The sequence below is a fragment of the Panulirus ornatus genome, chromosome 22 (genome assembly GCF_036320965.1).
Source record: "Panulirus ornatus isolate Po-2019 chromosome 22, ASM3632096v1, whole genome shotgun sequence".
In the NCBI taxonomy this organism is placed as follows: Eukaryota; Metazoa; Arthropoda; class Malacostraca; order Decapoda; family Palinuridae; genus Panulirus; species Panulirus ornatus.
The window spans coordinates 3,399,900-3,412,468 of NC_092245.1; the positions used below are offsets into that span (position 1 = coordinate 3,399,900).

General features: G+C 42.9%; 1 long non-coding RNA gene across 1 annotated transcript in view; it reads right to left on the reverse strand.

Annotated features, from left to right (window-relative positions):
* Window positions 1-208: 208 nt before the first annotated feature.
* LOC139756500 (uncharacterized) overlaps window positions 209-12,569 on the reverse strand; it is a 684,713-nt gene continuing 672,352 nt past the window's right edge. Inside the window, exon 3 of the long non-coding RNA XR_011714361.1 lies at window positions 209-801. This is a non-coding gene — a long non-coding RNA (uncharacterized lncRNA). The remainder of the gene's footprint in view (window positions 802-12,569) is intronic.

Genomic DNA, 12,569 nt, shown 5'->3' on the forward strand with positions numbered 1-12,569 from the left:
ACCTACCAAACCTAACCTAACCTACCTAACCTAACCTAACCTAACCTAACCTAACATACCCTACCAAACCTAACCTAGCCTAACCTAACCTACCAAACCTAACCTAACCTAACCTATCAAATCTAACCTAACCTGACCCAACAATATTCGCTGGATGTCCCTAACGGTAATAATATCCCAGTTTCTTGGTGCTAATTCAATGTCTGAACTTTCTCTTGGATTGTGGTACAGAACTTACCATTAAATCATATTTACTAATACATCAAATTAGATAAGACTATCGTGTTTACGTTCCTTACCTTCGTCCTCTGCAACGGATTCGAACTCACGAATCTCTGGTCGAGATAATGATTCACTTGGTAAAAAAAAAATCGTACATCTTGAAACCCAATTATGTGTTATATGTGGTTAACCGCAAGGGTTGATATCTCTAACCAATACATACATAATACATACATACAATACATACAATACAATACATACATAATACATACATAATGTGTGGAACATGCGAGCATGTGAAGCAGGTCTTACCACGATTCATGAATGAGAGCGTTGTGTCTGGCGGCACACCTTGTGCCGTCTCTACCCAACAGTGAGGGGCAGCTCCACCTGATCTGTGGTGGTGTGTTTACTGCTCAACAGCTGGAGGCTGTGGCCTGTCACTACGGACCGATGGGCGGCACCACTACTGCTGGTGCAGGAGGCTGCGGCCCGTGACCACGCTCCTACCGGCAGCAGCTCCTCACTTACCTCTCTCTCCTGGTGTGACAGGATCCATCCAAACCCACCAACACTCACCTGCAAAAGGAAAATACAACAGCTGATTTCATGGGCTTCCATCAGAGCAACATAATAAAGATTCCCATCACCATCACTCATGACACTCACACCATCACTCATGACACTCACACCATCACTCATGACACTCACACCATCACTCATGACACTCACACCATCACTCATGACACTCACACCATCACTCATGACACTCACACCATCACTCATGGCACTCACACCATCACTCATGACACTCACACCATCACTCATGAGACTCACACCATCACTCATGACACTCACACCATCACTCATGACACTCACACCATCGCTCATGACACTCACACCATCACTCATGACACTCACACCATCACTCATGACACTCACACCATCACTCATGACACTCACACCATCACTCATGACACTCACACCATCACTCATGAGACTCACACTGGAATGTAGTTTAACGTATGCACGATCTGTGACTAGCCAGGTGGGCCAGGCTTAATTGCACTGTCATCTTATGAGGACAGCAACACCTTAAGTCTAACCAGCAACCACTGCAGAGTTGCACGGGCAATAAACCACAACAATATACCCCTCCCCCCCAACCCACCCGAGGAACCAGTGTTCAACACTCAGAATGAACACCATTAACATCCCAGACCGAGGCTCGGCCCCAGGGGAACACAGATTTACATCTAATGAAGAACGAATGCGTAAAGACGTCTTTGGATGGACTTTCGTGGAGTAGAGGTTGGTGTTGCTGACCATGACGCATTCACGGGCCGCCAGGGGTCGAGCTCATACATTCAAATCCTAGTTGCGGCAGTTGGTGTACAGTCAACCTAGCCGTTCATCCTCCCCAAGAGGTTGGTCGATAAACTGGGTACTTGTCTTAGGCTTGGTTGGAGGTAGGGAGCTGTGGTTTCATGACAGCGAGTGAATACATGCGGCCTTCGTCTGTTCCTGATATATATCTTTCTTTCATACTATTCGCCATTTCCCGCGTTAGCGAGGTAGCGTTAAGAACAGAGGACTGGGCCTTTGAGGGAATATCCTCACCTGGCCCACTTCTCCGTTCCTTCTTTTAGAAAATTAAAAAAAAAAACGAGAGGGGAGGATTTCCAGCCCCCCGCTCCCTTCCCTTTTAGTCGCCTTCTACGACACGCAGGGAATACGGGGAAAGTACTCTTTCTCCCCTATCCCTATCTATATATATATATATATATATATATATATATATATATATATATATATATATATATATTCTTTTTTCTTTCAAACTATTCGCCATTTCCCGCATTAGCGAGGTAGCGTTAAGAACAGAGAACTGGGCCATTGAGGGAATACCCTCACCTGGCCCAATTCTCTGTTCCTTCTTTTGGAAAAAAAAAAAAAAACGAGAGGGGAGGATTTCCAGCCCCCCCGCTCCCTCCCCTTTTAGTCGCCTTCTACGACACGCAGGGAATACGTGGGAAGTATTCTTTCTCCCCTATCCCCAGGGAAACCTATCCCCATACTATATATATATATATATATATATATATATATATATATATATATATATATATATATATATATATATATTTTCTTTCTTTCATACTATTCGCCATTTCCCGCATTAGCGAGGTAGCGTTGAGAACAGAGGACTGGGCCCTTGAGGGAATATCCTCACCTGGGCCCCTTCTCTGTTCCCTCTTTTGGAAAATTAAAAAAAAAAAAGTGAGAGGGGAGGATTTCCAGCCCCCCGCTCCCTTCCCTTTTGGTCGCTTTCAACGACACGCAGGGAATACGTGGGAAGTATTCTTTCTCCCCTATCCCCAGGGATATATATATATATATATATATATATCGTTAATGAGATGGCCTTGATTTGGGAATTCAGTTGGCCGAGCCGCCTCATCTAACTTGATAATAATAATAATAATAATAATAATAATAATAATAATAATAATAATAAGATAGATGCGTCAAGATCAGACAGGGAAGAGTCACGTCAGACTTTTATTCCTTTATTTTCTTATGTTAGTGACAGCCGCTCGTCTCGCCAGGGCACCGTATACGCCAGTTAGCTACGCTGGAGGGGGTCCGTTCCTTGTGTAGTTCCCCCAGCTGGCTCACAGCTGACTCTGATCAGTGAGCCATCTGATCTGCTGCCACAAAGTTCCTTCGTCAGATCCTACTGATCTTTTACTCTACCAGATGATAAAGACTGATAATGCTACACACATTACATTAAATATGTGCATTACTTTACAATGATATATTTTCACAGCAACTGTCAAATTCATATTAGCGAAATTGATGGTAATGTCCTGTGTTCTAAATCTGTCACGGCGAATAGAGAATTAACGGCCTCATGATGTCACCCAACTGACAAAATGATGTTAAAATCAATATACAATGTGCGTGTGTACAGGTCCTACCCGAATGTAATCAGGCAACAGTCTAGAACAAGGCCACAGACGCCTCCATCTGACGTACAGACGACAAGAACCACCACTGTGAAGTACAGCCAACCATCAGCATTTGTTCTATAACAAATACGTTCCTCTTCGTCCAAGACAACAGTACTTGCTCGGACGCAGATATGAACCATCAGGGAAACAGCCTCTGTTTTTCCTGCACAAATCTAATCATTTACATTAATGTTACAAGAAACATAAAAGGGGTCAACAATGGTGGGGTTTATAGCCCTTAAACACGACACCCTTAAGGGTTCGGTCAAAGGTCACGCCCTAATACCGTCATGTGCATCGCGCACAAGGATCATATCCTCAGGGTTAGAATTATGGTATTTGAAGTGAAAAAGACGTTTCTGAATACTTCCACCAATGAACGATACACAACTCCCTACTTATCTAACTACATGAATCACATAGACAATTATCAATTGGGAAACTCTGACGCTCACTCACAGTTCCCCTCCATTACGGACGAACTGAAGCATTGTAAGATAAAATTCCAACAGAACTGACAACATATATCAATGAAATGTGCGAGAGTCCGAAGATGAGCAGCCTCGTTAACCTGGGAAAACATGGCGTCAGGGCAAGAGGATCATGGCTCTCTTAGCCGCTTGATCCCAAGGACAAAAACCGTCGAGACACAGGAGAACACACAGACAATGTTGACGAGATATACGCAGACTTGGCGGAAGCCTCTGGCACATGTGACCCGAGCGTCTTCCTGCACAAAATACATAAAAAAATGAGAACAACCGGAAAACATGAGATGATGAGTACTTACAACATATCACACGTAGTTATGAATGAATGAATCAGTTTCCAATGTCCCCACGATATGGGCCCGGGCTGTTGGGCAGGGTCGTTGGTTGATCAATCTGTTGGAAGCCGTAGCTCGTAGGCCCACGTAGCCCCAACAGCCTGGCTGGTGTGGTACATTTTGTAAGTATTTGTCCAGAACACTCTTAATCTTCTCTACTGTGCATCACAAGGCGTTTCTGATGTTAGAAGGCATGGTGTTGAATAATATTGACCCAAAGGATGTTTAAGGTGTTCTCTCTATTGGTGCATAACGCGTCTTTGAATTTTAGTGGTAGAATTCTGAGAATATTCACTTTCATCTCCTTACTTTTAAGCCGACACCAGAATGAGTACAGACATGCCACAGTTGAAGACACTATAAATCTAAACATTCAAATCACTTCATACGAAGCTCTGATGTTGGTTGGATGTTTCGTCATTTTGGCGTATCGACTGCGGGGGTTATGAAGGTTCTTATTGTCATATTCTAACCATCAGTCAAAATACGTGAACAACTTCCTCAGGTGTACAAGATGTGTGTACGACCACACAAGATCTCTCATACTCATTAATGACCTTACGTTTCAATTTCTCCGTCACTGGGGATGTAAAAAAAAAAAAAAAAGGATACAGGACCGAAATGAACTCCATCGCATCGGAGGAGCAACATGAGAGACCTCGAAGTAACAAAATCAGATAATCTTAAAGAACAAATACAAGACAGTCGGCTGAATGAAAAGGAGCTTCAAGACGTAAGGATGCCTCCATTTAAGGTTCTCCAGACCAGAACCCTCCGGTGTTCTAATATCTGGTTTCAAGGACGGCAAACTCCAGGGATAGAGAACACAATCTTTCACTATTGCGAACGACTGAAAACAGTCAGTATTACCTAGATCGCAGTGGGAGCGATTTACCGTAAGTTACATGGAAGATCGTGGAAGGTATAGTTCCTAGTGTCCACGATAAATACCTTACTGTTGGTATGATAAACATGGAAGAGTCTCTAGGCTGTTACTAACGAGATGTGTTATGAATACAATGAAAGAAAACGGTGTCAAACGTCCGCGGAACAAAATGTTCTTGATACATCGCCAGCAGAAAAGACCATCATGAGCTGTTCACTGGAGGAACTGATGAAGATCCTCGACGACTGCGGCGCAGAACTCATGAAATGTACCAGACCAGGTAAGACCTGGCTAACATGCAGGCCTTACGGGTCGCCGCCTCCAACACCCTGAGGGGAATACAGCAACGTGGACGCCTCTCCTCCTCAGCCTCTGGGTGTGGAAGACCTCCGACTCCAACATAAGGTATCGCAAAGCACGGTAAGTGATACTCAACTCTCTCGACATTCGGTGGTGTAAGAAATGGTTTGGATCCAGAGCAGAACTAACATGTACTGTACTTTACGGATCCTCGTTAAACACCTCCTCGTTAATGCTGTTACAGAGCTTTATATGCAGCCACATCCAGACGCTGTGCTGGTCCTATATTGGCACACGAAAAATTACGGGAATAATTTGTGTCAACAATTATCTCACAATGAAATTTCATAAATTTTGGTCGAGTCCTCATCATGGGAGACACGGCCCATTTCACTGACGCCATCCGCCACTCCACGCACCACCTGTAATTTCCAATGCAATAAACGTGGCAGCACAAGCCATACTGTATTGCAATTAACGACTGTGCACTGAGCAGCCTGCACTGTAATTAGACCAGTGAACTGTACGTTATGTTCCACACAGATATATCGATAACAAAACATTAAATTAAACACATATTATTGCTAACTGAAGTTCTCTGTTCACAGTACAGCAGTAGTAACATTACTCGTTCATAAATAATCTTATATTGTACACTTCTAGTTATGCATGTCTGTAAATCATTTAGAAGACCATATCAATTCACTTATACAAAATACTATGAACAGTAACACATTCATAAGACCATATCAATTCACTTATACAAAATACTATGAACAGCAACACATTAATAAGACCATACCATATGTACCTTATCAAAAGCTTCGTCAATTTGGGCGAGCATAACCACAAAGATTATTTTGTATGTTGCTATGATAACACTATTGCCTTACAGATAACTTAACGATGTTTCAGCCACCAAAGCTCTGTCTGTGACGCTTTCCCTGTGGAGGTTTACTGGTAGTACACCTCGCATTTCTTCTTCTTCTTCGTCAGAAGTTCACGACTTCCTTCAGAGAGTTCCTTGAATTTCCCGGGGTCAAGTCAAAAGGCGAGGGTTCCAGATATCTAGGCTAATTTTCCTTAAGTCTCCAAAGGTTGTCGACCCAATCTGTCATTCACCAGTGCATCATGCCTGCAAGCATGTTAGGGGCCTGACTTTCCAGTATTTCCAGCATGTTATTTTACATAACTTGCGTCCGCTTCCTGATTATTATAGTCTGAGAACTTTAAAGCCGTCCAAGATTCTACCAGGACGTGTTGGCGGCAAAAGATATCTGGACATTCTCCAGGCCAGAAGATTCTGCAACTCTTATCAAGTACTGATATTACACAGTCATGACCCAGACGGGAGGGAGCGAATGCTTTGAGTGGGGCCATCCACGCACCTGGCTCTCTCGTTTTGTACCTTCTCAGCATCCATCCATACGTCATCGCAGATCTGACACTTCAGCTATTGTGTTCCCTGAAGATGAAGGTATCCCATACCTGCCCCACATGGCTTTGCTTTTAATCATGTTAATTGGTTGATTGATTAATCCTGTTCCTACTTTGCTTTCGGTGTGGAACTTGATTTCGTTCCTGTCGTCACAGCAGTTCCCTCACTGATCATCACGTTAATAAACGGAAAACTGACTGAAGAAATTGTCTGATATTTGCTAACTGTTTCCAGGCTTCCTCAGTCGATACTAGCTCGCGTCAACCACGTATGACGGTATGGACTGTTATATCATCCGTTGGTATCATGTAAGAAGGGTACGATCACAGCTCCCTGGGCAACAGCTTTTAACTAAGTTATTACAAAGAAACTGATGATGAATATTACTAAGGGTGATCATCATTCAACACGGAGTGAACACTGCGACACTAAATGTAAATACTATCAAAAAAAAAATGAACAGCGTCTAACGCAGAGTGAACACTGTCAAAATTAGAATGAGAAGTATCAAACTAAGAGTGAATATTACCAAACTAAGATTGCATATCATCAAACAAAGATTCGTAGTGTCAAACTAAGAGTGAATATTACCAAACTAAGATTGCATATCATCAAACAAAGATTCGTAGTGTCAAACTAAGAGTGAGTGTTATCAAACTGCAAATGATATTACCAGAACCAAGTAAACACTGTATTACTGTACACAAACCTCATCGCTGACGATGATGTCAAAAATTGGTCTGTCTCCATCCCTAGGTTTGAAGCCGAGCTGCACTGATGCCCCTCCGATCATACAGGGTATATGAGGCCGCGGCTCAGGGGTCCACGTCTCCTGCACAGCATCCCCCCACCCCCACCCTTCCAGCGAGGTAGCGCCAGGAAGAGACAAAAGGCCATATTCGTTCACACTCAGTCTTTAACTGTCAAGTGTAATGCACCGAGGCCACAGCTCCCTTTCCACATCCAGGCCCCAGAGACCTTTCCATGGTTTACCCAAGACGCTTCACATGCCCTAGTTTAATCCATTGACATCACGTCGACCCCGGTATACCACATCATTCCAATTCACTCTATTCCTTGCACACTTTTCACCCTCCTGTATGTTCAGGCCCCGATCGCTCAAAATCGTTTTCACTCCATCCTCCCACTTCCAATTTGGTCTCCCGCTTCTCCTTGTTCCCTCCCTCCATCTCTGACATATATCCTCTCTGTCAATCTTTCCTCACTCATTCTCTCCATGTGTCCAAACCATTTCAACACACCCTCTTCTGCTCTATCAACCACTCTCTTTTTAATACCACACATCTCTCTTACCCTTTCATTACTTATTCTATCAAACCACCTCACACCACATATTGTCCTCAAACGTTTCATTTCCAACACATCCATCCTCCTCCGCACAACCCTATATATAGCCCACGCCTCGCAACTGTTGGAACGTTGTTGGAATCACTATTACTTCAAACATACCCATTTTTGCGCTCCGAGATAACGTTCTCGCCTCCCACACATTCTTCAGCGCTCCCAGAGCCTTTGCCCCTTCCCCATCCCTGTTACTCACTTCCGCTTCCATGGCTCCATCCACTGTCAAGTCCACTCCCAGATATCTAAAACACTTCACTTCCTCCAGTTTTCCTCCATTTAAACTTACCTCCCAATTAACTTGTCCCTCCACCCTACTGAGCCTAATAACCTTGCTCTTATTCACATTTACTCTCAACTTTCTCCTTTCACACACTTTACCACACTCAATCCCCAACTTCTGCAGTTTCTCATCCGAATCAGCCATCAGCGCTGTATCATCAGCGAACAACTCACTCACTGCCCAAGCCCTCTCATCCACAACAGATTGCATACTTGCCCCTCTCTCCAAAACTCTTGCATTCATTTCTCTATCCACCCCATTAATAAACAAATTAAACAGCCATATATATATATATATATATATATATATATATATATATATATATATATATATATATATATACACATAATATATATATATATATATATATATATATATATATATATATATATATATATATATATATATATATATATATATATATAAAAGGACAGTTTAGAAACATGAGTGGTCACTGTCTTCAAGAGTTATCCTTCCAAAAAGTTACCAGTTTTGGGACAACAAAAAGTAGAAGTTTTCTTCAAACAAGCCATAAGAGATTCTCTTTAAACGAGGACCGATCGTCTTCCAGAACAGCTGGGCCTTGTCTGAAGGAGTGAGCAAACATCTGGAAGCGTTAAGCGTGAGAAAAGTATGAGATATCGCTGATATAACCTACTCATGACCTCCTCTACCACGAAGTCATTCATCTTCTGAAATTAGAAGTTACAAATCCCACCTGCACATTTATACTAGGAAGCTCTCTAGTCAGTATGTGGAAACATTCTACTCAATTTACAATCATTTCTACTTTGGGGTCACCATTACAGCGCAGTGAGACTATCCTGCCATTATAATGTACGTTACCGACACCCCGCAGTGTACGATGGACGGTACCTCACTGCACCAACCGACACCCGGGCGTATGACGTTGCAAGAGATGACGAGATGATCTTGAACAGTTACAACATGTAAACACCACTGGTATACCCAGCAGGGGGCCAGTGTCCACGGTTGTCATGTGTGACTCACACAGTCCGTGTTTATAATTCCCCGGTTCATCTTCGTTGACAAACTGTAAAGAAACACAATGTTTGGGGTGTTGTGCCTGAGACAGCACTGCACCTTGTGTTCGCGCATCCTCCTACTGGGTCCACAAGTGGTGTATGGGCCTCTGTACTACCCTCACCACGTGGAACTCATGTTGTAGCAAACTCCACACACCCCCTCAGCACGACGGCACAACCCTTGTGGTATGATAGCCTGACCTTCACATGAACTTAAAGGGTCAGGTCAAAGTTCACCTCAGCGGTCTCAAGGGTCGTACCGTCGGGCTAAATGGGTGAGGTGGTAGAACTGTCTATCAAGTCTGGTGTTCAGCTTGACACAAGTCTTATGGCCTCCAGTGTCTTACCAATATCAATTTACATCAGAATGTTTCACAAATATACACACTGTCTGAGTACGAAAGGCTAATGTTATGTACCTGACTGAGGATGTTATATAGTTGGCAATACTGACCCAAGCCCACCACACACCTCTCTCGTACTTCTTATGAATCCGATGACCCCTAGTGAGCATGTTATAATGATGTCAACATCATCCAGCAGCGCCTCCACCACCTGTTTGCCCCACTTGATACACAACAATACAAAGGAAGCCAAACACCAACAGACCACTGGGTCCCTTCGAGGCTGTTTGTGATGGAGAAAAATATCAGAAACTCACACGTTAGTGTGGTAAAAGTCGGAAGGCGTACAGATAATAACTGGAAGGCGTACAGATAATAACTGGAAGGCGTACAGATAATAACTGGAAGGCGTACAGATAATAACTGGAAGGCGTACAGATAATAACTGGAAGGCGTACAGATAATAACTGGAAGGCGTACAGATAATAACTGGAAGGCATACAGATAATAACTGGAAGGCGTACAGATAACTGGAAGACGTACAGGTAATAACTGGAAGCCGTACAGATAATAACTGGAAGACGTACAGATAACAACTGGAAAGCGTACAGATAATAACTGGAAGACGTACAGATAATAACTGGAAGGCGTACAGATAATAACTGGAAGGCGTACAGATAATAACTGGAAGGCGTACAGATAATAACTGGAAGACGTACAGATAATAACTCGAAGACATACAGATAATAACTGGAAGGCAACACATAATATTTGCAGCCGCCTGGATCCAGGAGCCGTTCTGTCCTTGATCCTCTTACCTTGGACACCCCAAACACCGATTCAACCAACAGAAATGGTTTCGATTCCTCGCTTCCCTAACTTGTATACAATTTCCGGGCTTTCTCACGGATATGATCTTAATATTTCTCTCACTTCAAAGTGTTCACCAGTAATGTCAAAACTGAGTTCTAAATGTTACGGGTCAGTCTGCTCTGGACAACAACACATCTTCCCGAAAGAGCATCAATATGAGGCCAGACGACATTCCGTAAGGAAAGACAATACAGAACCAAGAGTGGGACAGTTCAAAATAGCAGATCACATGAACATGTAAGGCCAGAACACCACGCTAATACAAGAGAACAAACACGACAATCATCTAGTAAAAGATGCTGCAATGTGGGAATGTATAAGGATAAGTTACACATTATGTATATATATATATAGTATTCAATCGCCACCCCCCTGTCCAACCACCCCCCCCATGACCTTCCACATATATTCTGTATCACTATATCCTGTGTCACTATATATATATATATATATATATATATATATATATATATATATATATATATATATATATATATATATATATGTATATATATATATTTGCTTTGTCGCTGTCTCCCGCGTTTGCGAGGTAGCGCAAGGAAACAGACGAAAGAAATGGCCCAACCCACCCCCATACACATGTATATACATACGTCCACACACGCAAATATACATACCTACACAGCTTTCCATGGTTTACCCCAGACGCTTCACCTGCCCTGATTCAATCCACTGACAGCACGTCAACCCCGGTATACCACATCGATCCAATTCACTCTATTCCTTGCCCTCCTTTCACCCTCCTGCATGTTCAGGCCCCGATCACTCAAAATCTTTTTCACTCCATCTTTCCACCTCCAATGTGGTCTCAAACTTCTCCTCGTTCCCTCCACCTCCGACACATATATCCTCTTGGTCAATCTTTCCTCACTCATTCTCTCCATGTGCCCAAACCATTTCAAAACACCCTCTTCTGCTCTCTCAACCACGCTCTTTTTATTTCCACACATCTCTCTTACCCTTACATTACTTACTCGATCAAACCACCTCACACCACACATTGTCCTCAAACATCTCATTTCCAGCACATCCATCCTCCTGCGCACAACTCTATCCATATCCCACGCCTCGCAACCATACAACATTGTTGGAACCACTATTCCTTCAAACATACCCATTTTTGCTTTCCGAGATAATGTTCTCGACTTCCACACATTCTCCAAGGCTCCCAGGATTTTCGCCCCCTCCCCCACCCTATGATCCACTTCCGCTTCCATGGTTCCATCCGCTGCCAGATCCACTCCCAGATATCTAAAACACTTTACTTCCTCCAGTTTTTCTCCATTCAAACTTACCTCCCAATATATATATATATATATATATATATATATATATATATATATATATATATATATATATATATGAAAAATACAAACATTTGCATTTTTGATTTTTCTACTGTTAGCTGAGACGGCACAGGTAACTGAATGCCTTTATAAAGAACAATTCCTTAATTTTTTTCACACATATTTACCATTCCCCACTTTAGCGAGGGAGCATCAAGAGTCGAGCCCTGGAGGGAAAATTCTCACTAGGCTCCCTTCCTTGTTCTCTCTTTAGAAAAAGTAAAAACCGGGAGGGGAGCATTGCCAGCCCCTTCCTCCCTCCCCTTCTAGTCGCCTTCTAGGACAAGTATTCTTTCCCTCTTATCCCATCTTTCATGACTGATTTAAGAATGCTAATCTCCAGAGATGTCACCCATCGTTCGTCGCCTTTATACAGACTTTCTCCCAGACCGCCGTCGCTTATAATGTATCACCAGACGGTGAGCACATCACCTGTGGAGTGTGACATAAGGCACATGACTGACCAAATCATTCTCAAGGTTATCTCTGCTGTATTACTTGATGATCTTACTTTGATACATGTTATCAGAGCAAATGATTCTCGATGACACTCGAGTGGAGGCCTGGCATGTAAACACGACTCCAAACCCTGGAATACGAGGGAT